This window comes from Felis catus, chromosome B1, assembly GCF_018350175.1.
Source record: "Felis catus isolate Fca126 chromosome B1, F.catus_Fca126_mat1.0, whole genome shotgun sequence".
NCBI classification, from domain to species: domain Eukaryota; kingdom Metazoa; phylum Chordata; class Mammalia; order Carnivora; family Felidae; genus Felis; species Felis catus.
Genome location: NC_058371.1, coordinates 190,915,251 through 190,941,589, shown reverse-complemented (window position 1 = coordinate 190,941,589; position 26,339 = coordinate 190,915,251). Strand labels below are relative to the sequence as shown.

Here is a 26,339-nt window from a genome sequence, read left to right as displayed (position 1 = left end):
ATGTATTTATGTATGTATTAGTTACTTTAGCAGCATGGCCTTTTGGAATTCCTCAAGTCTTATGTCCTTTTGTTAGTTTGTTCACTCATCTGTTTATTTCAGTTTCTGGGGATTCAAAGACAAAACGACACTGTATTTACTCTTGAGGAACTCATAATATAGGGGAGAGACAGACATAAACACAAATCAATTTACAACCTGGAAAAGTAAGAAGTAAGCATGAACGCATCCAAAATGGTCCACATCATTAGCCATTAGGAAAATGTCAATCAGAGTCACAGCGAGATACCACTGCATACTCACTAGCATGGCTGCAATAAAAACAATGGACAATAACTATGGTTTGTGGGAATATGGCAAAATTAGAGCTCTCGTTACTGCTGGCGGAGATGGTGCAGCCAACTTAGCAAACAGTTTGACAGTTTCTCAAAAGGGTAAACAAAGAGTTACCATATGATCCAGGAATTCCACTTTTAGGTATATATCCGAGAGAAATAAAAACATACATTCACGCAGAAACTTGTACATGAGCGTTCACAGCAGCATTATTCATTGTAGCCCCAAAATGGAAACAAGCCACATGTCTACCAGCTGATAAATAGAAGAGCAAAATGTGGCATATCTGTACAATGGAATGTTATTCAGCCATAAGAAGAGATAAAGTGCTGACATAATCTACAGTATGGGGTGAACCTTGAAAACTGTATGCTAAGTGAAAGAAGTCAGACACAAAAAGTCACATACTGTGTGGTCCCTTTGGTATGAAATATCCAGAAAAGGCAAATCCATAGAAACAGAAACTAGATTAGTGATTGCCAGGAGGTGGGGTAAGGTAGGAATAGGGAGGGATTGCTAACAGGTATAAGGTTCTTTCTGGGCTGATGAAAGGTTTTGGAATTAGATAGTGGTGGTAGTTGCTGTTCGAGGAGGACATTGAGAGGACGTGACCACCGGTTGACCCTGGAGCTGGACCCAGGCAAATCAGAAGCTTTTGACCCCCACCTTGTGCTTAGAATATATGTTCTGTGCACCATTCCCACAGTGGGGTCCTTTTCAAGGATGCAGCCTTAAGAAAGTAAGGTGTTGTTGAGACCATCTGGATGATATACCTGACTAAGCCTCATTAAGGTCTCTATCAAATTTAAAGATTCTAGCCATTGCGGCTGTCCAAAGCAAGCCGAGTAAGTTCCCATGCCTATTAAAACTGCTACCTACCAATCTGGAGTAGCCTCTTTGTTTGGTCTCTCCTTGCTTTTCAAGTACAGGGACCAGTTTGCAAACAGTTGCAGAATTTGTGAAATACTAAAAACCACGAAGTTTTACACTTTAAAAATGTGAATTTTTACATGTGAATTATGCCTCAGGAAGAAAGGAAAGAAAGGAGGGAAGGAAGGAAGGAATGAAGGAAGGAAGGAAGGAAGAAAAGAGTTAAGAGCAGAGTTGCTTATACACTGCAGACTGTAGTGTGAAGCATCTTGCACTTTGGGAAACCATTGGTGTTTACTTGTCCACACAGCATTTTCCTCTCCTGACAGTCCATCTGATAGCCATGCTTTGTAATGTGGATAAATAGTACTCTGCAAATGTTAGCTTCCTTTTAACTTAAAGTTGTATTTGCATAAGAGCAGTAGGAGGATTATATTTATATATTTTTTCATTTTTCTCAGTATTTTTTCAGGAGATTATAAAACTTTTATAATAAAAATATACACAATTAAAAAGAAATCTCCAAAGCTCAGAATGGAGTAACTGTGCCTTGGAGTATCAGGGCAGAGGTGATGCTGGTCACAATCTTAGATGATAGGACTTGCCCAACAGGACAAAGAGAAGTAGGAAGTAGAGTGAGTGCTTCATATAGAGTGAACAGCATGTACAAAGAAAGGCCCAGAGGTGAGAAGGGCCACCATATATCTAAGAGCTGGTGTCATCTTTGTGATGGAGACAGAGTGTGGGAGAGAAGTGCCAGCCAGGTGAATTGGAAAATTAAGTGACCTGGTCATTGGTTGGCTCACTCAGCTAGTAAGTGGTGGAGTAAGTAAGGGGAAGGAGAGTATGTCCGGGAGATTATTATAAAAAACATGAACAAATTCTGCTTAAGGTCCTCCAGTGACTTCTCATTACCGTTGGAATAAAATCCAAGGACTTGAGTAAATAGTGATGCATCAGCATTTATTTTAAATTTATTTTAAATACATTAATAATATCAAAAAGTCCTCCGTGAATTTGTAAATTAAATCCCAGTGATTGGAGGAGTTAGCTGACATATGGTGGTAATCATATTGCACTGTATAAGAGTATCAAGTCAACATGTTGTACACCTTACAGTTATAAGATGTTACATGCCAACTTTATCTCAATAAAGTTGGGGGTGGGGCAGCAGGCAGAGGCTTACTTTAAGTTTTTAATAGTCCCCACATAACATAACTAATAGCTCAAGCCAAAACTGATTTACAGTGCTGAAAGTGAAATTTTTTTTCTGACCTGAATATAAAAATATAATAATCATATTATACTGATATGCAGGCTAAATCCCTTATAAGGTGTTTGACGTAATATCTTTTAATCTGTAACTCTTGGCAATGTTTGCATGAGGGTAGTGGGTTCTTTACGACCATATGTTTTACTTTTTACATGACAGCATGTTGTTGTGGGACTAGGTCCTGTCTGTCTCCAACCTCAGCTCCCACCACGCTCCCCTTCCCATGCTGTGTTCCAGCTGCCCTGGCCTTGCTTCTGTTCTTCGGACCTCCCAGCAGGTCTCCTGGGCATGGCTTTTCAGAAGACTTCGCCTCCAGGCCTCTCTTGTCAGGTGACTTTCTTGTTCAGGACCTGGTTTCAATGTCACCTCTCCAGTGTGGGTTTTCAAGAACTGTGCATGGGAATTGTCAGCTGCCTTTATCTCTTACTCCTTGGCTCATCATCCTGTTCCTTATAGCACTTATCACCATCTGCAGTGATCTTGTTCATTAGTTCATGTATTGATTTTCCATCTGCTCCCAAAAGAATGTGTTTGAGGAGGGCAGAGATTTCGCCTTTCTTGCTTAGTCCTCTATCACCAGAATCTTGAACTCCACACAGCACTTCAGAGGTCTCAGTAAATACTTGTGGATGAAATTACTGAATAAATACAGTCAGGAGTATGTAGTTTTGAAAACTTTCAGAGAGATAATGGGCCTAAGTTCTCTATTTTACCACTTACTTGAAGTGAGATTCTTACTCTTAGCCACTACCTTAATCTCTCTGCGACTCAGTTTCCTTTATTTAATGCAATTGTGCATTTAAGAAGGACCAGTGTACTGTAAAGGGCTTAGTACTATACTTGGCAAATAATAAACCTTTAGTGAGTGTTACCTATATGGCAAGTAATGTTAGGCTATTTCATCTCCCTATAACTTTTAGCCTGACCAATGGGACATCTTGTTCAACTTGTAAACAGTTCATGTATAACATATAATTTTGCCAAATGTCCTTCTGGGAGCCTAGAAACATGATTAGAAAATTACATTAAATTGTAGTATTTTGATTTTACCTTTTTATTATTACTTAAACCATAAAAAATTTAGTTTGAGTACAGGAATTTAATTTGATTTCTATTTTGATTAAATCAAAGCATATTAAAGATACTAGATACATGTGTTTACTAATTGGTTTCATCAAAGTTTTTTTTAACACCTAAAATTTTTCAGCTTGAAATAAATCTCTGAGATCAGACCCATGCCAAGATAATGATAAATACCTTTTAACATATGGTTGTCTAATTGTACATATATATTTTTTAATACTAGAAACATTCCTTATAAGGAATTGTGAGATGGGGGATATTTTGAAGGGAAGTAGAAATTTATATTAGCACTTGTATTAATCATTTCCGTCTAAATAAATTATAGAGGGGATGTAATATATGTACAAAGAAGAATCAAGTTGTGAACGAATAAAAGAAAATGGAAGAGAAAACACATGGGACCTGAGTACCTAGGAGATTTGTCCAGGTGGAAACGTGTTCAAGTATAAAGTCAGAAAGACCTAGAGGAGGCTGAAAGGAGAATAGACAGGATATCAAAGGACGAGAATCTAGCTCAGCTTTGTTACCAGCTGGCTTGTGCCCTCGGGCGACTCTAAATAACCTCTCTGCCTAGTTTTCCCATGTTAAATAGGCTTAATTTTATCTATCTACTTCACAGGATTGTGATGATAAAGTAAAATAATAATAATGAAAGGGTTTGGGAAAAGGTAATGCACGTCATAGATGCAAAATACATCCACTTTAAGTTCTAATGTTTGGAATAAAAGTAACATTTATTGATTCAGAGTTGGTTTATGCTAATTTAATCTCTACACAATCCTGGGAGATAAGTGTAACTCTCTCCCTTTTACCCATGGCAAAACTGAGGCTCATGCAGACAAAGCAACCCCTGGCAGCTACTAAACGGCTGAGTCAGAATTTAAGTGTAAGTCCGTCTGACCTCAAGGTCCCTGCACTTTGCAAGACACAATTCAGCCTCATAATATGAAACAGCAGCTGGGGGGAGTGGTCACCTGTGCATCAGAGAACCGGCCCTACATGGGTGGGCTGGCATCCCTGAGACATTCTGCAGGGGATGTACATTCCCCTCAGTGAACATGTATTTCCCACATTTATATATATATATGTATACACATATACATATATATTTGTATTTATATGTGTGTATATATATATATATATATATATATATATATTAGAATTAATGATCTAATAATTTTTGACAATTTATAATCAAGTCCCCTTCTAGTTTTCTCAGGGCTTACATCAGGTATGGCTGGATTCTGGTGCAGTGTAAAAAGGGAGTATCTTTTATTCTCCTTTATTTCAAACCCCTAATTCTGCCTGCATTTTGCCCATCTTGTGGGCTCACTCAGTAGTTGGATTGTTTTCCCACATGAAGACATAAGCGTCCTCGATTTCTTAGGTGTGGCACTTGTGTCTCTTGGCTGAGCTTCTTTTCCTGTTACTTTCATGAATCTATGGGTCATGGTTATGTTTTGTACTTAGATGAAGAATCTCATGTTGGGTGACAGTAGCCCTTAGGCAAAGAAGTCCTTCCTCACCCAGTGAGGACTAAACGTGAAGAATTCATGAACAAGGTCACACAGAGATAGAAATTTGAGAAGTTCTTAAATACAGACATTGGAAACACATCCCTAACAGAACACTAAGGAAGAGGACGATGCTAGAGATGTGCCCAGCTAAGGGTGGCTCTCATTGGAGGATAAGACCTATGACCTGTGTTCCCACTGCAAACCGGTTGGGCCCAGAGCAGAATCTCTTACCTTCTTTACTGATTATAGTAGATTCAAGAATAAATATGAAACAGCAAGAGTGTGTGTGTGTAAAAGCCAGCAGGAAGTTGGGCAGAAAATACAAGGTGCAATGGAAAATGATTCGTATTTGGAATCAAAAGACGATTTAAGTCTTTGTTGCTGCGTATGATCTTGGTGGTTACTTTATTTCTTCAGGTTGTCCTTTGTAAAATGAAGATAATAATAATTATTCTTTATTTAACGTTTACTACATGGCAGGTACTGTGCTGAGTTCCCATAATAGCCTATGAAGTAGACACCATTATTATCCCCATTTTACAGATGGAGAAGATGAGGCTTAGAGAGGTTAAGTAACTATCTCCAAGATATTCTGTTAATAGGTTGCTGAGCAAAGATTCTAGCCTGGCTTTTTTTTTTCTTTTCTCTTTTTAACGTTTATGAGAGAGAGAGAAAGACAGAGCATGAGCAAGGGAGGAGAAGAGAGAGAGAGAGAGAAAGAGAGATAGAGAGAGGGAGAGACAGAATCTGAAGCAGGCTTCAGGCTCTGAGCTATCAGCACAGAGCCCAATGTGGGGCTTGAACCCATGAACTGCAAGATCATGACCTGAGCCAAAGTTGGATGCTGAATGAGCCACCCAGGTGCCCCATAGCCTGGCTTTTATTTTTAATCTTTATACTTTATTATTCTACCCTGTGTGGAGGGTTGGAAAGAAAAAATATTTATAATTTTGTATGAAAGGTTTTTAGATGTGAAATTCAAATTATTATTATTATTTACTCCATTGTCCAGCTCCATACGGATAAAAATCATTGAAATACTAAGAAATAAAACACACAATGAGTAATTTCTGTTATTGTTTTGAATGTCATTGGCTCACAGGTATGAAAAATCTGCAAGGAGGGCACAAAGCCTTTTCTGATCAGCATCCTCCTCCGGTCAAGCTGGTCTCCATTGGTGCTTGGCAGATAGGAATCATAAATATTCATGGCACAGGGAGCTTCAGCATCTTGGGGCAGTGAGGTTCACACAGCACAGAGACAATAATGCACAGCCTCCTCCTTCAGGGGTGGGGTACAGCTTCTGCAGCAGTGGGCAGTGTGCATGCATGCCCATGTGAGACAATGCTGTTTCCCACTTTTCCTCTGTGTGAGCCACAGGAGGAGACACCTTGCATTGTTTTCACAGAAGAAAAAGGAGACCCTGATTTTATTTCTCATCAGTGTCTTCCTCTTACGTTGGTTTGCAAGTTGTTTTGGTTTTTTTTTTTTTAGAGAGATAGCACAAGTTGGGGAGGGGAGCGGAGGGAGAGAGAATCTTCAGCAGGCACCACGCTCATGGCTCCAGCATGGAGCCCAACTCGGAGCTTGATCTCATGACCCTGGGATCATGACCTGATCCGAAATTAAGAGTCAGACGCTCAAGGACTGAGCCACCCAGGTGCCCTTACAAGTTCTTTTCTTATTTGCTATTTCATTCAGCCCTGGGCTCAGTGGTTAAATCAGTTTATATGGGAGCCAGCTGAATGGTGTGGAAAGATCAAGCCAGACAGACCTGGGTCATAGTACTTAGATGTATAATCTTTGAAAAAGGCACTGAATTTATCTGAGTCTCAGTTTCCTGATCTGTAACAGTGGGCATAACAACTCTTCACCTTCTTCTCTGGCATATGGGCCACACCCAGTAGCTAGCAGCAACAGAATTAACATTTCTGGCTGCTCAGCATCTAATCCTTTCTATTTTGAAAACACCTTACCTGCTTCATCTCTGTCCACAGAATCTAGAGAGAAAGTGGTCTCTCTTTCCGTCACCTGGTGAAGCCGGGGCTTGGGCAGGGAACCTAGTCTGAGCCAATACATACATACATACCTGACTTCCATACAGGACTTTGCATACAGGACTTTGCAAGTGCTCCTAAGGCCAGGAGAAGTTGGGAGGTGTCATGGTGATACTCACAGTGGGAGAGAAAACAATTCCTGTTCACAGGTGTTCGTATTCTTGATCCCATGCTCTCTCCTTCTTTCATGTATTAAAGTTATTGTCTGACACTTGTTAAAAGGTTAAGGAAGGCTCTATTCAAGATTATTGCAATAGAGGTCATGGCTGTTGAAATAGAAGGGAGAGATGGGGCTGGACTCTGAATACAACAAAGACAGCTGGGGATTTGTAGCCAAGGAGCAGGATCAGATGGGGTCAGTGGATGGAAAATTACAAAGACGAGACATCAAGGATCAGGAGTTTTTCTTGCTAAACTGACCTACCAGGATTCCTGACATAGGCAAGCCAAAGACGGGACAGGGACCAAGGTTGAGGACTACTTGACAACAGGACCGAGAGGAGCCTTATTAAAGTTTGGTCCAGGAGAGTCTGTTACCTGTCACATCTGAAGTCTGATTTTGACAATTTTAAATTTTGTGTTTCCTTGATAAACTTCTAGTACATCTTTTTGTTTTAAGAATAGCCAGTTTCTTTCTGCCAAAAACACAGATAGGTACGCTGTACTCTCTAATAGTATTATCTGGAGTGAACTGGGGATATTTAGTGAATTAAAATGTATTTTATCTAGTCTGTAGTCTGGCTTATTTTGAAGACAGGATTAATTTATGATACAAAAATCCCATTTCACGATTTTACATAATCGTTGTTATTATTTTTTAATGGGCTACCATCAGGGTAATCTTGGTTTGAGCATCCATTCAGTAAAGTATCAGTTTGCTTCATGCCTTCCAGTGTGTTTGAAATACACTGCTTAGGCTGATGCCTGTTCTACTCCTGTGAGGTAGGTCCTCTCCTCATTATCTCTATGTTTGGAGATAAGGTTCCATTGCTTGGGTGACTGGCCCAGAGTCATTCAGTCTGTGGTGGAACTGGGATTCAAACTCAGGTTTCCTGATAGCAAGCCCCAACTCATCTAGGAATATATTTAATGGCAAGTCTAGGACTCCGCCAAATTGAAATCATAAGCCTAAAATTTTATTTATTAAAAAAAAAAATTTTTTTTAACGTTTATTTATTTTTGAGACAGAAAGAGACAGAACATGAACGGGGGAGGGGCAGAGAGAGAGGGAGACGCAGAATGCGAAACAGGCTCCAGGCTCTGAGCCATCAGCCCAGAGCCCGACGCGGGGCTCCAACTCACGGACCGCGAGATCCTGACCCGGGCTGAAGTCGGACGCTTAACCGACTGAGCCACCCAGGCGCCCCTTCCTAAAATTTTATTTAATCAGGACTGTCTCTTCCCCTCAGGGAGCTGGTTTGTGGTGGGCCTTGTGTTTTTTTTGTTTTGTTTTGTTTTTTGTTTTTCGTTTTTTTAATGCCATCTACTGAGAAGTGCATCTAATACATTATAGAGATCGGGCCCAGGCCTAGATGGGGACCATCTAAGATTGCAGTTTGGAAGTGGCTCTTGTCCTACACTGTGTGACTGTCAGCTTAAACAAAATGAATCTGACTGGTGAAATGCTTGCTAAAGCTAATAGTTGACTGATGGCTTTCCACCCTCCTCCCCCAACCATTAACCCTGCCTAGGGGAGTTTGCTCATGGAGCTACAAGTAAGTGACTGGCAGGCTGGGGAATAGAATGGAGACATCCACAGAACCAGGCACCATGGGGTAATTTTTCTCATCACGACATGACTCTGACAGGTGCAGGGTAGATGTGTTTTTATCTCAATAATTTCCCAGTGACATTCTGCTCTGCAGAGAGAAAATGCCAGACGTACACACTCCTCCCATGGCATGCACACAGCGTTGTAAACCCAGGTTAACTGTTTCCTAAGATTTCTGTGTCAGGGTAACTCTGTTGTTTGAATTGATCTGGGAAGAAATCCCTAGTGGTGCTCTTGTTAATTCCAGCTAATCACCCTCTCCAGCAGGAGAACCGAAGGCCGGCTTGTTCCCTTGGTGTGTCTTAGATCTTTAAATGCTTGTGACTTCAAGTACTAACGAGCTAAAGGAAATCTTCCCCACACAGTTTAACCTACTGCTTCTTAAATGACAATCCTCGGGGTCTTTCCTTCACATTCAATCTCTGATAAGCTATTTTATAATTTCCTGATGACAGTTAAATTGAGTCTCGTTAGCGTAGTTACCCAATTTGCTTTCAATAATTCTGCCTTCAGAAACTTCTGATGAGAAGGTTGCAGAAGTGCCACCTCCAACAATCTCTGTGGGGAGGGTGGGGGAGGGGACGGGGGCGTGCAGATGAAATAGTTGGTTTTTAAAACAAAACGGAAAGAAGTAGAGGAAATCATTAAAAAAAAAAAAGAAGCATATCTGTAAATGCAGAGACCGTTTCCCAGGATTTTATATGGTTAATGAAAAGTCAGACAGCAGATGACATTTACCCTGCTAAATGTTGATGATTAAGAAGGAAAAGGTTATAGCCTGCTTTTTTCCTTCTGGAGCGTCTGTACGAGGGGGTCAACACAAATGTCTGCACAAAAGGAATTGCCTGTTTGTGAACAACCCGAGCCCAACTCCAGTATTGTTGCAATTGTTCTTGATGATGGTAATTACTTTGTGTCCCTCCCTGGGTATTCCCTTTTCTGAATCTGGCCGGTTGAAAGCCTTGCTCCAGCCTCCCAGCCTCTGATAGCCAGCTCCCTCCTGGACACATGCCAGCAGCTGATAATTAAAGTGTTTTCTGGAGGGAGCGTCTCCTTGTACTACCCATTGTGAATGATGTCCTTGGAGTCTGGCTATAGTAATTGAAAAGAAATGAGACCTTTCCAATTTGTCCCTCTTTCTACAGCTCCTGCCCCACCCCTTTCCCAGGACAAAAACATTGTGAAATGCCACACAAGAAAGGAAGGATCCATTTCTGTGAATTTGAAAGCTGAAGCATAATACATCCCCTTCCCCCACCCACAGGCCTGGATGTTTCAAGTGTAACCTTCCCATTACAATTATTCTTGCATGATTAAATAGAAACTGTCCTCCTATTATGCTCTTTGTTGATAGATTAAATGTTCCAATGAGACATTAGACTGTATTATAATGAAACATTTCAGGAGCATCAAATTAAAAATTAGGTATGTCTTTGAAGATTACCTTCAATGATTATGTGATTGTTAATTCTAAATAATAAACATTATCAGCATTTTCATATATATATATATATATATATATATATATATATATATATATATAATCTCACTTGATACTGATAATAATTTTATGAGGTATTCTGCACTGGTATTATAAATCCATTTTTTACCAGTCGGAAAACCTCAACTCAGAGGAATTAAATAGCTTCCCCTAGGTCCCCCAGCTAGTAAGTGGAACTGAGACATGAATCCAGGCTTTTGATTTCCAAAGTGAGGTTCTTTTCACCATACCATAAGATTATTTATAAAGTCAATGTTCAGAAAGCATATTTTGATTTTCTCAAAATTCTACAAATGTATCTCCAAATTTTAAGTAAATAAGATTGAAAAATTATAATGATTTTCAGAAGATAGAATTTTGATTGAGTTGTATTCTCTCCTTCCAAGTGGCCCAAACACACAGAGGGAGAGCAATTATATTACCAACCTTGTTCTCAGCAATGCAACTCATATACAGAACTTGGAAAGGAATTAAAGAGGCTTGTTGGCTTCTGTTCCACAATAAACATGGGAAAAGAGATCAGTGTTTGCTTAATGGAAACCTTAATTCAAATTTCTAATTGAGTATAATGAACAAAGGAGAATGTCCCCAATGCTTGAGAACTGTAAACAGTACAGTGTTCTTTTAATGATCACACACTGATTATCTTAGTGAATCTAAATTACATGGGTCCAAATACTGCTGTGGGAGGCAGAGCTCCTCCTTTGTGTTTCCAATAAGCTCTGGGCTGTCATGGCAAGGGAATGTGGGGATGGGCAGGGTTCTTGCTTAGCTGTCATCATGATAGAGTTGCAGACAAGAGGGCAATCATTTTTCATCATAACCTGAGCTATGACCTTGATTTCAGGATATTGGCTTTTGAAGCTCATATATTGGAAATAAGTGTAGATATGTTTAAATGAATAGGCTCCAGAGACTAGGCCACCTATACCAAAGATGCTCAGGAGTATTTTTGGAACCTATGGTGTGGTTTGTCTACTTAGAGTTTATATTGACTTCCTTTAACTTCCTCAGGAGTTGCAAATCTTTGTCCACAAGAGACAATTTGATTTTGGAAAAAAAGTAATACTTTTTGGAATCAGAGCAGGTCTGGACAATTAAATGAAGGGATGAGTGGGGGCAAAGCCATGTGGGGTCAAAATGAAGTGTGACAAAGTATGGAGAATCATTTTCTTGTCTGCCTCTTTCACTATCTCTGAGTGCAATTCCAGAGGAGACATTCTTAAGTATTTTTGGTGGTAGAAGCATCATTGAAATAAGTCCATTCCTTAGATTTTTTAAAAATAAAATTTTTCTCATTATAAAAAATATATATACATATATATATGCACATAGATATACATATATATGTATGTACATACATATATATATATATATACATACATTCATATATAGACATATGTAAAATACTTATATCTATATTTTTTGGTAGAAAATTTAGAAAGTAGCTCTGTAGAAAGGAGAAAACAATCATTGGGATTACCAAGTAGCCATGACGGACCTACTGGTATCCACTCTCTGTTCTAATTCTCTTCACAGACATATGGTAGAACATAGTGATTAGAAGTTTAGGTGGGAGAATCAGACACTTAGGTCCAAATACCAGCTTTATAGTTTCCTAGCTCTGTGATTATTGCTAAGTTATCCAAACGCACTCAACTTCTTGTTTTTTCATCTATAAAATAGAGTTGAGTTGTGCCAAACTTATTGGGTTATTATTCATTTCCTTTTCATGTATTTATTCATTCATTAAACAAATGTTTACTGAGTACCTTTTATGTACTTGACTCTGTTTTAAGTCCTGGGAACAATAGAGGAGTGGGCACAGTAAGAATCCTGGAACTCAAGAAATATACTGAGAAGGAGATGTAGACAAAAGCCTTATAAATAAATTAAAATATGTCATATATAAAGTGCTTATATCAGTCCCAGAGCCTTAATTCTCGCAGGGCAATGGCAGGAGGGCCAGATAATGCCTGTACAAAAAGTGGTTGGCATTAAAGGAGAAGAATCATGAGCTTAAGGAATCCTGATCATTTATAATGGACAGTAAGTTTTCCTGAACTTTGCCCTGGAGAACAACATTGTTATCTTTATTAAACAGGATATAAATAAACCTGCCTTTTACTGTCTATCTCCTAAGGCTGTTCACTATACAAAATCCTTGGAAGGTAGTCCGGAAAAAAGGAAGCCAGTGACTCTGCTTGCAAGATGTGAGGAAACGCTAGACTTGTGGAGAATTATCTCATAACACTTGCTAGAAATACAAATTCTTGGGTGAATGTAGACCTACTGAATCTGAAACTCTCGGGGTGGAGCTGAACAATTTGTGTTTTAACAGGCATCTAGGTGATTTTGATGCAACTGGAGTTGGAGATCACTGCCTGGGGAATGGACTGAGAACTGACCAGAGAATTTGGGTAGAGTGGATGGGAGTAGGACCTGAAGAGGCAATATCAATTAATGTGAATTGATCTAGAAATCAGGATACTGGGTTTCCACCATTACCTTTGCCATGGACACCTGAGAAAATAATCTAGTTTTAATGACTTTTTTACATCTGAAAAAGATTTTGAAGATCACCTAGACCTAGGATTCCAAATAAGGATTTTCTTATGTGACAAGTCTAATCTCCTGATCCACAGGCTTTAGAGGGATTTATAGGTGTCTGCCAGGTTGACAGCTGGCATGTGGGGATACTTTTATAGCTGATATCACCGGTCTATCCAAATTCCTTATTTTTCTTCAGGAAAAAAGAAGGCAATTATCTATCCTTTAGTAATTGCTAGTTCTCTGTTCTCTCTTTTCTTCAGGGATCATGCCAATGCTGGCTGTCTTTTACAAGCTTACTTTCTGTTACAATTTTGCATTGCTTTGGTGAATCATCATTGAGGTGGCTGGAGAAGTGTGGGGCACTTGGGTTCTTAGGCTGTGACTTTGTACTCAAATTCAGCCCAGATTGAGGATTTCTGGGGCAAAAGTCTTTGTCAGTTTACTTTTCTTTGAAGTATTGCTTGTTCACAAACCAAATGGATTTTTTTTTTAGTGCTCCTGCAATCAGTAGCAACTAGAGAAAGAGAGAGAAAAATGCATTTGAAGTAGTTTCTTGGAAATCATTCAAAGGTTTCAACAAGTTGGATATATTATTTACCACCATGTGAGTTCTCAAAAATAGCTTTTGAACTCTCAGAATCTTATCTATTTTGACATTTAAAAATGTTTTTATTATTATTTTTAATGTTTATTTATTTTTGAGAGAGAGACAGAGAGACAGAGTGTGAGCAGGGGAGGGGCAGAGCGAGAGGGAGACACAGAATCCGAAGCAGGCTCCAGGCTCTGAGCTGTCAGCACAGAGCCCGATGTAAGGCTCAAACTCATGGACCATGAGATCATGACCTGAGCTGAAGCTGGACGCTTAGCCAACTGAGCCTCAGGCACCCCTATTTTGACATTTTTTAATGAAATATTTTTAGTCAGCTAAGCACACTGGAAAAAATAAAATTTTCATTTGAATTATAGCCATTTCTTTAAGGTGAATCTTTAATTTTAAGTGCGATTAATACTTCAAAATGAATTTAAACAACATTGTGGATAATGGTTTTGATCTGTTTCCAAGAAAAATGAATACTTCATAGCTGCAGATTTGTTACAGTACTAATTAGTTCCTGCACCAGCAAGGACAGTATTCAGGATGAGGAAAAAATGTGGAACAGCAATAGCAGTAGCCAGGGGAGACAGAACAAGAGAGGACATGAGAGAGGAGACAGGAGAGAGGAGAGGAGTAAGGAGAGAAAAAGGAGTGAGAGAAAGAGCAAGAAGGAAAGGAGACCAAGTAAGAGTGTATGAAAGGCAGTGGTCAGGCTCTGTCTACTCCACCCTTGTTAAAATTGTGTCATTTCCAAGGGATGAGAAGCTGCTCTTCAGTTTCAAGCTAATGCTTTCCCAGAAAATGTTTCCTTTGTTCCCTAAATTATTGATTGGGCGATTAGGGATCTAAAATGATATTGTAATTCATTGTAAGATTCTTCCCAAAGTGTGACCTCCTGGAACACACTGATTGAGTTGCTACACTGCCATCTGAGTAATTGAAGAGAGGGTAGAAGTGCCCGAGAGCAGGAAATAGATGTCCATGGAAAATAGATAATTTCTGCAGGGTCCCCTGTGCAAGCCTGGCTCCAGGGGGGTTGAAGAATCCAATGGAAGGTTAGAAATTGTTCTACACTGTCCTTTCTGAGAAAGAGTATAGGGTCTTCCTGCCAGTTCCTGTTCGCAGGGTGGAAATTGTCACTGGACTCTCTGTTTAGGAGTCAAGAGCACTCGCCCCTACACATCTGTCACACCTGAACACAGAAATTGTTGACCCAGAAGCATGGGTTATCTAGTCATGAATCTGTCAAGGCACGGACTAGTTCTTAGAGTCTGGGAGGTGCAGTGGTATAGCTGTGGAAAGGGTGATATTTGGCATCATAAAGCCCTGAATTTAAATCCTTTCACCCCGCTTAATGGAAATTGTCTTGGAAAAGGTAATGTAATTGGTGTCTCTGTTTCTTAGTGTTCCCATCTGTAAAATGGAGATGATGAGAAAACAGTGGGGTGGGGCCAATACATGGATAAAAGGATAGAATATAAATAAAAGGCTTATTAGTATCATGCCCAGTAAGTATCTCCATAAATTTTAACTGTTAATTCATTTTGCAGTTATATTTATGTTGTCATCCTTTCTATTGTTGTCAGAGGCAGGATGATAAGGGGCAGATTTGGGTATTGGTTCACCAGATAAGGATCAAAGGATCCTTATCAAAGGATCTGGGAACCAGTGATGTGTACTAGGACAGAAAGCAACCAGGTCTTGAGAAAAAGATAGAGTATGGAGACCAGAAACTTAAGCTAACACTTAATTTAGTATATTACCAATACTGTTATCCATCATTTACTGATTATCTGCCAAGTGCTACTCTTCTATTGTACTATTATATACAATACTATAGTATTGTATAATCCTCATATCTACTCTCTGAAAAAGAGAGCATTATTTTCTTATTTGAACTAGTGAGAATAAAGGGCTCAGAACATTTACATAGCAATTGAGAACCCAAGTTCTCATTTCAAGGTCTGTAGTTTTTCCATTGCACCCACACTTCAGGTGAATGCTCTTCGGGTCATTGTAAATATCTGTGGATTCTGATCTCTTTTCTACATTTTTCTTTTCTATATCTTAATGGCTAGGATTTTTGGCCCCTGAGAAAGCTTCAGAAGTCTGCTCCTCCCCCCTATCTTTCTCCTCTCATCTCTTTAATTTCCTGGCTCCTGTTTTATTTTGTGTTATTGGTGGGTCTTATTGTACCTCTGATTTTATTATGAGCAAAATACTTTGAAGGGGGGAGTATTTCAGTCAGACATTGTCTTTTCCCCCCCATTACCTTCGATCAGGTCTTTATTCAAAATTAGCAGTCCAAAATGATTGGACTTTTATGGGATACACAAATTTAAGTTTTTATGCAGCAGGCTTCTTTAGTTCCGTGGTGGGCTTCTGTTCTTTTCTTTTCTTTTTCATGGCTAAATCTGTTTCTTTTCCAGGCAACTTTGACCATGTCACAACTCATCTGAGCCTTAATGTCTCCACTTACAAATGAAATAATAGATAATAAAGTATCACTGATTGTAATGAGACATGTAAAGTTAGAGCATTTTTCTTGACTGATATTGGAAGCTTTTTTTTTTTTAAATTTACATCCAAGTTAGTTAGCATATAGTGCAGCAGTGATTTCAGGAGTAGATTCATTAATACTCCTTACCCATTTAGCCCCCCCCCCCAAACCCACCAGCAACCCTCTGTTTGTTCTCCATATTTAAGAGTTTCTTATGTTTTCCCCCTCCCTGTTTTTATATTATTTTTGTTTCCCTTCCCTTATCTTCATCTATTTGTATCTTAAAGTCCTCATATGAGTGAAGTCATATGATAATTTGTCTTTCTCTAATTTCGCTTAGCATAATAACCTCTAGTTCTATCCACATAGTTGCAAATGGCAAGATTTCATACTTTTTGATTGCCAAGTAATACTCCATTGTGTGTGTGTGTGTGTGTGTGTGTGTGTGTGTGTGTGTATATATACACACACACACACACTACATCTTCCTTATCCAATCATCCATCGATGGACATTTGGGCTCTTTCCATACTTTGGCTGTTGTCGATAGTGGTGCTATAAACATGGGGGTGCATATGCCCCTTCGAAACAGCATATCTGTGTCCCTTGGATAAATACCTAATAGTGCAATTGCTGGGTCTTAGCGTAGTTCTATTTTTAATTTTTTGAGGAACCTCCATATTGTTTTCCAGAGTGGCTGCACCAGTTTGCATTCCCAGCAACAAGGCAAAAGAGATCCTCTTTCTCTGCATCCTCGCCATCACCTGTTGTTGCCTGAGTTGTTAATGTTAGCCATTCTGACAGGTGTGAGGTGGTGTCTCATTGTGGTTTTGATTTGTATTTCCCTGATGATGAGTGATGTTGAGCAGTTTTTCATGTGTCGGTTGAAGAAGTGTCTATTCATGTCTTTTGCCCATTTCTTCACTGGATTATTTGTTTTTTGGATGTTGAGTTTGATAAGTTCTTTATAGATTTTGGATATTAACCCTTTATTGGATATGTCATTTGTGAATATCTTCTCGCATTCCGTTGGTTGCCTTTTAGTTTTGCTGATTGTTTCCTTCGCTGTGCAGAAGCTTTTTATACTGATGAGGTCCCAGTAGTTCCTTCACTGTGCAGAAGCTTTTTATACTGATGAGGTCCCAGCAGTTCATTTTTGCTTTTGTTTCCCTTGCCTCTGGAGACGTGTTGAATAAGAAGTTGCTGTGGCAGAGGTCAAAGAGGTTTTTGCTTGCTTTCTCCTTGAGGATTTTGATGGTTTCCTGTCTTACATTTAGGTCTTTCATCCGTTTTGACTTTTTGTGTATGGTGTAAGAAAGTGGTCTGGGTTCATTCTTCTGCATGTTGCTGTCTGGTTTTCCCAGAACTACTTGCTGAAGAGATAGTCTTTATTCCATTGGATATTCTTTCCTGCTTTGTCAAAGATTAGTTGACCATATATTTGTGGGTCCATTTCTGGGTTCTCTATTCTATTCCATTGATCTGAGTGTCTGTTTTTGTGCCAGTACCACACTGTCTTGATGATTATAGCTTTGTAGTACAGCTTGAAGTCTGGGATTGTGATATCTCCAGCTTTGTTTTGTTTTTGTTTTTGTTTTTCTCAATATTGCTGTGGATATTCGAGGTCTTTACTGGTTCCATACAAATTTTAGGATTATTTGTTCTAGCTCTGTGAAGAATGCTGGTGTTATTATGATGGATATTGTATTGAATATGTAGATTGCTTTGGGTAGTATTGACATTTTAACAATATTTCTTCTTCCTATCCAGGAGCATGGAATATTTTTCCATTTTTTTTGTGTGTGTGTGTCTTCTTCAATTTTTTTCATGAGATTTCTATAGTTTTCAGTGTATAGATTTTTTTCCTCTTTGGTTAGATTTATTCCTAGCTATTTTATGGTTTTGGGGACAATTGTAAATGGGACTGATTCCTTGATTTCTCTTTCTGTTGCTTCATTATTGGTGTATAGGAATGCAACCATATTCTGTGCATTGACTTTATATCTTGTGACTTTGCTGAATTAATGGATCAGTTCTAGCAGTTTTTTGGTGTTCCATATAGAGTATCATGTCATCTGCGAACAGTGAAAGTTTGACCTCTTCCTGGCTGATTTGGATGACATTTATTTCTTTGTTTTGTCTGATTGCTGAGACTGACTTCCAGTACTATGTTGAATAACAGTGGCAAGAGTGGACATCCTTGTCTTGTTCCTGACCTTAGAGGGAAACCTCTCAGTATTTCCCCATTGAGGATGCTATTAGCATTGGGTTTTTCATACATGGCTTTTGTGATCTTGAGGTATGCTCCTTCTACCCCTACTTTCTTGAGGGTTTTTATCAAGAAAGGATGTTGTATTTTGTCAAATGCTTTCTCTGCATCTATTAAGAGGATCATATGGTTCTTGTCCTTTCTTTTATTGATGTGATGAGTCACAGATATTGAACCAGCCCTGCATTCCAAGTGTAAATCCCACTTGGTTGTGGCGAATACCTTTTTTAATGTATTGTTGGAGCTGGTTGGCTAATATCTTGTTAAGGATTTTTGCATCCATGTTCATCAGGGAAATTGGTCTATAGTTCTCCTTTTTTGTGGGGTCTCTGTCTGTTTTTGGAATCAAGGTAATGCTGGCTTCATAGAAAGAGTTTGGAAGTTTTCCTTCCATTTCTATTTTTTGGAACACCTTCAAGAGAATAGGTGCTTACTCTTCCTTAAACATTTGGTAGAATTCCCCTGGAAAGCCATCTGGCCCTGGACTCTTGTTTTTTGGCAGATTTTTGATTGCTAATTTGATTTCCTTCCTGGTTATGGGTCTGTTCAAATTTTCTCTTTCTTCCTGTTTCAGTTTTGGTAGTGTATATGTTTCTAGGAATTTGTCCATTTCTTCCAGATTGCCTGTTTTATTGGTATATAATTGCTCATAATATTCTCTTATTATTATTTTCATTTCTGCTGTGTTGGTTGTGATCTCTCCTCTTTCATTCTTGATTTTATTTATTTGGGGCCTTTCCTTTTTCTTTTTTATCAAACTGGCTATTGGTTTATCAATTTTGTTAATTCTTTCAAAGAGCCAGCTTCTGGTTTCATTGATCTATTCTACTTTTTTTTTTTTTTTTGGTTTCGATAGCATTAATTTCTGCTCTAATCTTTGTTATTTCCTGTCTTCTGCTGATTTTGGGTTTTATTTGCTGTTCTTTTTCCAGCTCCATAAGGCATAAGGTTAGGTTGTGTATCTGAGATCTTTCTTCCTTCTTTAGGAAGGCCTGGATTGCTATATACTTTCCTCTTATGACTGCCTTTGCTGTGCCCCAGAGGTTTTGGGCTATGGTATTATCATTTTCATTGACTTCCATACACTTTTTAATTTCCTCTTTAACTTCTTGGTTAGCCCATTCATTCTTTAGTAGGATGTTCTTCCGTCTCCAAGTATTTGTTACCCTTCCAAATTTTTTCTTGTGGTTGATTTCGAGTTTCATAGCGTTGTGGTCTGAAATTATGCGCAGTATGATCTCGATCTTTTTGTACTTACTTAGGGCTAATTTATGTCCCAGTATATCGTCTATACTGAAGAACGTTCCATGTGTACTGGAGAAGTACTGCTTTAGGATGAAATGTTCTGAATATATCTGTTAAGTCTATCTGGTCCAGTGTGTCATTCAAAGCCATTGTTTCCTTGTTGATTTTCTGTTTAGATAATCTGTCTATTGCTGTAAGTGGGGTGTTGAAGTCCCTTACTATTATGGTATTATTATCAATGAGTTTCTTTATGTTTGTGATTAACTGATTCATACATTTGGGTTCTTTCACATTTGGTGCATAAATGTTTACAATTGTTAGGTCTTGGTGGATAGCCCCTTAATTATGATATAATACCCTTCTTCATCTCTTATTACAGTCTTTATTTTAAAGTCTAGATTGTCTGATTTAAGTATGGCTACTCCAGCTTTCTTTTGTCGACCATTGACATGATAGATGGTTCCCCATCCCTTTACTTTCAGTCTGAAGGTGTCATTTAGGTCTAAAGTGGATCTCTTGTAAACAGCATATAGATGGATCTTATTTTCTTATCCATTCTGTTATCCTATGTCTTTTGATTGGAGACCTTAGTTCATTGACGTTTAGAATGAGTACTGAAAGATACAAATTTATTGTCATTATGTTGCCTGTAGAGTTGGAGTTTCTGGTGGTGTTCTCTGGTCTTTTCTAGTCTTTGTTGCTTTTGGTCTGCCTCTCTCTCTCTCTCTCTCTCTCTCTCTCTCTCTCTCTCTCTCTCTCTTTGCCTTTTCTTCCCCCAGAGAGCCCCCTTACAATTTCTTGCAGGGCTGGTTTAGTAGTCATGAACTCCTTTAATTTTTGTTTGTCTGGGAAACTTTTTCTCTCTCCAGCTTTGCTAAATAAGGAATTCTTGGGTACATATTTTTCTGATTCAGCAAATTGAATACATCCTGCCACTCCATTTTGGCTTGCCAAATTTCTGTGGATAGGTCTGCTGCAAACCTGATCTGTCTTCCCTTGTATGTTAAGGACGTTATCTTCCCTTGCTGCTTTCATGATTCTTTTCTTGCCTGAGTATTTTGTGAATTTGACTATGATAGGCCTTGCTGATGGTTGGTTTTTGTTGAATCTAATAGAGTCCTCTGTGCTTCCTGGATTTTGATGTCTATGTCTTTCCCCAGGTTAGGAAAGTTTTCTGCTATGATTTGTTCTCATAAACCTTCTACCCCCTTTTCTCTCTCTTCATCTTCTGGGATCCCTATGATTCTGATATTGTTCCTTTTTAATGAGTCACTTAATTCTCCAATTCTTAAATTGGGCTCTTTTGTCTTAGTCCCCCTTTTTTTCTGCTTCGTTATTCTCCATAAGTTTGTCCTCTATAGCTCTGCTTTGCTGCTCTGCCTCATCCATCCTTCCTGCCATGGCAACATTCAAGATTGCAGGTCTGTTATAGCATTTTTTAAATTTCATCCTGATTAACTTTTACTTCTTTTATCTCCACAGAAAGGGATTCTAATCTGTTTTCAAGACTAGTTAGTATTCTTATTATTGTGATTCTAAATTCTGGTTCAGACATCTTGCTTGTATCTGTGTTGATTAAGTCCCTGGCTGTCATTTCTTCCTGCTCTTTCTTTTGGGGTGAATTCCTTCCTTTCATCATTTTGAAGGAAGAAAGAAATTAATAAGGTAAAAAAATTAAAATTAAAAATTTTAAAACAACACACACACAAAAATCAAATGATGCTAGATCCTAGGTGTGTTTTGGTCTGTTTGTTGAAAGGGGCTTACTAGAGTAGAGAAAAAGGAGAAAGATAAGAAAAGACAAAAAAAAAGAAAAAGAAAAAAAGAAGAAAAGGAAAAAAAAGGAAAATATTTGAAAATTTGAAAAATGTATGCAATGAAATAGAATAAAATTAAATGATGGAAGCAAAATATAATTTGAAAAATTTACAAAGAAGTAAAAAATATATTAGAAAAAATTAAAGAAGAATATTTTTAATAATAATTGAAAATAAAAATAATTTTTTCTCTTTCTGTATTCAAGAAAAAGAAAAGAAACAAAAAAGAAAAAAATTGAATAAATGGACCAGTGAACAGACTGCGATACAACTGAAATTACCTTGTTTTCCCCTAGCAGTCAAAGTATGAAGCACTTTATAGTCTGTAAACTAAGCAGGCAGAGAGACTTGTGGTGTTCCTGAAGAGTGAGGTTGTTCCAGTTGGGTGGGGCTTAGTGTAATGGCTCCATTATCCACTAGATGGCGCTGCTTAATTTACTGGGGTGGATTGTTGTGGTACTTGTAAGTGCGTATGCGCTTGTGTGGGAGGGGTGAAAATGGCACCACCCAGCTACCCAGTCTCTAGTATGGGAACTCTGTTCTCCCCGATCAGCAATCATGCACCCGTCCTTTGTCTCTCGCTTCCATCCACTCCCTGCTTGTACCCTGTCCATGACCAAGCCATCAGATTGCCAGGTAGCACCTCCCTCCTGAATTTTATCTTGGATGCGGATGTGTTTCCTAACCCCTCACTTCTGAGAAACTGCGACTTTGACCCACTCAGACCTTCGGGGGAGGGTCTCACCAAGCAATGGCTAGGTGCCAGCCTCACCCAGGAACATTAGCAGGACTGTGCTGCTGCTAATTCCCAGAGACTGTGGCTGGGTGCCAGCTTGCCCCAGAAAAAGGTGATGCGATCGTGTAGCAGCAGCCTTTCAGGGATTATGGAAAACCACAACATACATCTGGTGCCAGGCTTCACCCTTAACGTCTTTGTTCCAGAACCATCAAATGTGGTTGTTCTCTGGGGTCTGCTGTGACCTTTGCCTGTGGGATGGCCGCACAGCCTCTATCAAATGTCCTTCCAGCAGGGAAACCACCTCTGCCTGTGTGGCCCAAGGACCCCAAGGACTTCACTCTCTGCTCCTGGGGATTCACTCTTCCCACCAGAGCTCCACCAGGTGTCAAGCTGTGGAGTTTTAGACTCTGCACTCCCCTGTTTATAGAGTCTTAATGGAATTTAAACCCTCTCCTTTCTCCTTTCTCCCTGTTTTGTTCAGTCCTTGTGGCTGTTTCCACTTTTTCCACTTTCTCTCCAGCTGCTTTTGGGTCCTTTTCCCACACTCTCCCCTCATCTCTGTTCTCTCTCCACAAGCAAAAGCAGCTCCCTGCCCTCCCTCCACAGCTTCTCTCTTCCTCATTTCACCTCTCCATGCCATGTACCCGCTGAGTTCCGTGGTCAGATTGTGCAGATTATTGTGTTAATCCTCAAACAGTTTTCTAGGTGTGCAGGATGGTTTAGTGTTGATCTGGCTGTATTTCATGGATGAGAGATACAAAGCAAACCTCCATGCTGTTCTGCCATCTTGGCCCCTCTCCCATGGTGGGTTTCTTTTCTGCAGGCTTCCTCTATGCTTCTGGTTTCTTGGTAGCTGCAGGCTTTTTTCCTGCCAAAGGTTTCTTTTTCCTTTTTTTTAAAATTTTTTCCAAAAATTTATTCAAGTTATAACCTATAGTGTAGTATTGGTTTTAAGAGTAGAATTTAGTGATTAATCACATATAACACCCAGTGCTTATCCCACAAGTGCCCTTTTTAATGCCTATCACCCATTTAGCCCATTCCATACCCACCTCCCTACAGCAATCCTTAGTTTTCTCTAGTTAAGAGTTTCTTATCATTTGTCTCCCTCTCTGTTTTTATTTTTCCTTCCCTTCCCCTATATTCATCTGTTTTGTTTCTTAAATTCTACATATGAGTGAAATCACATGATATTTGTCTTTCTCCGATTGACTTATTTCACTTAGCGTAATACACTTTAGTTCCATCCACATTGTTGCAAATGACAAGATTTCATTCTTTTTGATCACCAAGTAATATTCCAGTGTGTGTGTGTGTGTGTGTGTGTGTGTGTGTGTGTGTGTCTGTGTGTCTGTGTATCTGTGTGCATGCCATATCTTCTTTATCCATTAACCAGTCAAAGAACATTTGGGTTCTTTCCATAACTTGGCTATTGTTGATAGTGCTGCTATTAACATTGGGGTGCGTGTGTCCATTCAAATCAGTATTTTTGTATCCTTTCAATTAATACTTAGTAGTGCAATTCCTATATCATATGGTAGTTCTATTTTTAACTTTTATAGAGCCTCCATATTGTTTTCCAGAATGGCTGCACCAGTTTGCATTCCTACCAACAGTATGAGAGGGTTCCTTTTTCTCTGCATCCTTGGTAACATCTCTTATTTCCTGAGTTGTTAATTTTAGCCCTTCTGACAGGTATGACATGGTATCTCATTGTGGTTTTGTTTTGTTTTGTTTGTTTGTTTGTTTTATTTTTTAGAGAGAGAGAGATCAAGAGCAAGTGAGCAAGCAGAGGGGAAAGGCAGGGTAGAGGGGAGAGAGAATCCCGTGGCCATGGGATCATGCCCTGAGCCAAAATCAATAGTTGGACATTCAAGTGATTGAGCCACTCAGGTGACCCCTCACTGTGATTTTGATTTGTGTTTCCCTGATCATGAGTGCCATTGAGAATTTTTTTCATGTATCTGTTAGCCTTTTGTATGTCATCTTTGGAGAAATGTCTGTCATGTCTTGTGCCCATTTCTTAACTGGATTATTTATTTTTTGGGTGTTGAGTTTGAGAAGTTATTTATAGATTTTGGGTACTAGCCCTTTATCTGGTATATCATTTGCAAATATTTTATTCCATTCTGTAGGCTGCCTTCTAGTTTTGTTGATTGTTTCCTTCACTGTGCAGAAGGTTTTTGTCTTGATGAAGTCCCAATCGTTCATTTTTGCTTTTGTTTCCCTTGCTTCCAGCGACATGTCTAATAAGAAGATGCTGCAGCCAAGGTCAGAGAGGTTGCTGCCTGTGTTCTCCCTTGGGGATTTTAATGGTTTCCTGTCTCACATTTAGGTCTTTCATCTATTTTGAATTTATTGTTGTGTATAGGTAAGAAAGTTGTCCAGTTTCATTGTTTTGCATGCCACCGTCCAGTTTCCCCAGCACCATTTGTTGAAGATACTGTTTCTTTTCCATTGGATATTCTTTCCTGCTTTGTCGAATATTAATTGACCATATAGTTGTGGGTTCATTTCTGGGGTCTCTATTTTGTTCCATTGATCTAAGTGTCTATTTTTGTGTCAGTACCATACTGTCCTGTAATTAAAGCTTTGCCATACAGTTTAAAGTCTGGAATTGTGATGCCTCCCTCTTTGTTTATCTTTTTCAAAATCACTTTTAGGGTCTTTTCTAATTTCATACAAATTTTGGGATTGTTTGTTCTGGCTCCGTGAAGAATGCTGGTGTTATTTTGATAGAGATTGCACTGAATGTGTAGATTGCTTTGGGTAGTATAGACATTTTAACAATATTTGCTCTTCTAATCCATGAGCATTCCAAAAATGGAATATTTTTCCATTTCTTTGTGTCTTCTTTAATTTCTTTCATAAGTGTTCTGCAGTTTTCAGAGCACGGATCTTTTACCTCTTTTGTTATGTTTATTCCTAGGTGTCTTATGGTTTTTGGTGCAATTGTAAATGGGATCAATTCCCTGATTTCTTTTCTGCTGTTTCGTTATTGGTGTATAGAAATGCAACAGGCTTCCTACATTGATTTCATATCCTGAACTTTGATAAATTCATATGTTAGTTCTAGCAATTTTTTGGTGTAGTCTTTTGGGTTTTCTACATAGATTATCATGTTATCTACAAAGTGAAAGTTTGATTTACTTCTTGCCAATTTGGATGCTTTTTATTTCTTTTTATTGTCTGATTGCTGACGCTACGACTTCCATTAATATGTTAAATAGTAATGGTGAGAGTGGACACCATTGTCATATTCCTGATCTTAGGGAGAAAGATTCTCAGTGTTTCCTTATTGAGGATGATATTAGCTGTGGGTCTTTTATTTATCACCTTTATGATACTGATGTATGGTTCCATCTATTCCTACTTTGTTGAAGGTTTTTATCAAGAATGGGCGCTGTATCTTGTCAAATGCCTTTTCTGTATCAATTGAAAGAATCATATAATTCTTATCCTTTCTTTTATTAAGGTGGTGTATTATGGTGATTGATTTGTGAATATTGAACCAACCCTGTAGCCCAGGAATAAATTCCAGTTGATCATGGTTAATAATTGTTTTAAGTACTGTTAGATTTGATTTGCTAGTATCTTGTGCAGATTTTTTTGCATCCAGATTCATCAGGGATATTCATCTATAACTCTCCTTCTTAGTGGAGTCTTTGGTTTTGGAATCAAGGTAATGCTGGCCTCACAGGATGAATTTGGCAGCTTTCCTTCCATTTCTATTTGTTGGAACAATTTCAGAAGAATGGGTATTAATTCTGCTTTAAATGTCTGGTAGAATTCCCCTGGGAAGCCATCTGGCCCTAGACTCTTATTTGTTGGGAGATTTTTGATTACTGATTCAATTTCTTTACTGGTTATGGGTCTGTTCAAATTTTCTATTTCTTCCTCTTTCAGTTTTGGTAGTTTCTAATCTTTCTTGGAATCTATCCACTTCTAGATTGCCCAATTTATTGGTATATAATTGCTGATAATATTCTATTATAATTGTGTTTCCATGGTGTTTGTTATAATCTCTTCTCTTTCATTCATGATCTTACTTATTTGGCTCCTTTTTCTTTCTTTTTAATAACTCTGACTAGGGGCTTATCAATTTTGTCAATTCTTATAAAGAACAAGCTCCTAGTTTTGTTGATCTACTATTTTTTAAAATTTCTATATCATTTGTATCTGCTCTCATTTTTATTTCCCATTTTCTTCTGGT

The 26,339-nt window shown here is 38.6% G+C and overlaps 1 pseudogene; it reads right to left on the bottom strand.

The window, feature by feature from the left end:
• Positions 1-1,113: 1,113 nt before the first annotated feature.
• The window catches only part of LOC101087317, a 30,254-nt pseudogene continuing 5,028 nt past the window's right edge, over positions 1,114-26,339 (bottom strand).